Here is a 724-nt window from a genome sequence, read left to right as displayed (position 1 = left end):
CTGCTGAACTTCGAAAACACAATACTGAAATGCTGATGGTGTGCGTTATCCACAAAGAAAATAAATCACTTGCCTAAGATTACGGCTGCTAATACTTCCTTATGACAGAGAAGTTATTGCAGCTCCAGACCTAAAATTTTATTTATGAAGCTTCCAGTTTATTTCATCCTGGTTAGAGAAACAGGTCACAAGTCACGAGTGGCTCAGTGAGGGACATGGCTATGTGTTATTGGTGGTGTGAAAGGTGTACCGTTGGAGATGCCCTCATCTTCCCAGCAGATCTCTGAACCTGGGACATAGCTGTGGTGTCTATCCATGCGTTCTTCCTTGCAGCAATTATTTTTCAGTAATATATATTGTGTAGTAGTGAAGAAAAAGAAAAATTAACACCTGTGGGAAGAAACAGTAATGACCTATTTTTTTATATATATAAATTGGTTACTTCAGACAGTTTTGGTTGTGGTTTGGTTTTGGTTTGTTTTTTGTTTTTTTTTTCTTTTATTACCAAAACATAACTTGAAGGATTTTTAGGACAGTAACCTTGAACTCCTGACTTCTTGGGAAGCAAAGCGGCTTCTTCGCTGCAGCAGCTCCTGCTTCGCCCGAGCCGGGAGATGGCTTCGGCGACGGGCTTAACGCACGCTTCCAACCCGCTTTTGGGGAGCCGGCGGGGCCGTGCCGGGCCTGAGCCCGGCGGCGGCGGGAGGCGGGAGCGGGGAGGTCG

The sequence above is a fragment of the Charadrius vociferus genome, unplaced genomic scaffold (genome assembly GCF_000708025.1).
Source record: "Charadrius vociferus isolate BGI_N301 unplaced genomic scaffold, ASM70802v2 scaffold14, whole genome shotgun sequence".
NCBI classification, from domain to species: Eukaryota; Metazoa; Chordata; class Aves; order Charadriiformes; family Charadriidae; genus Charadrius; species Charadrius vociferus.
This window is presented reverse-complemented; position numbering follows the sequence as displayed.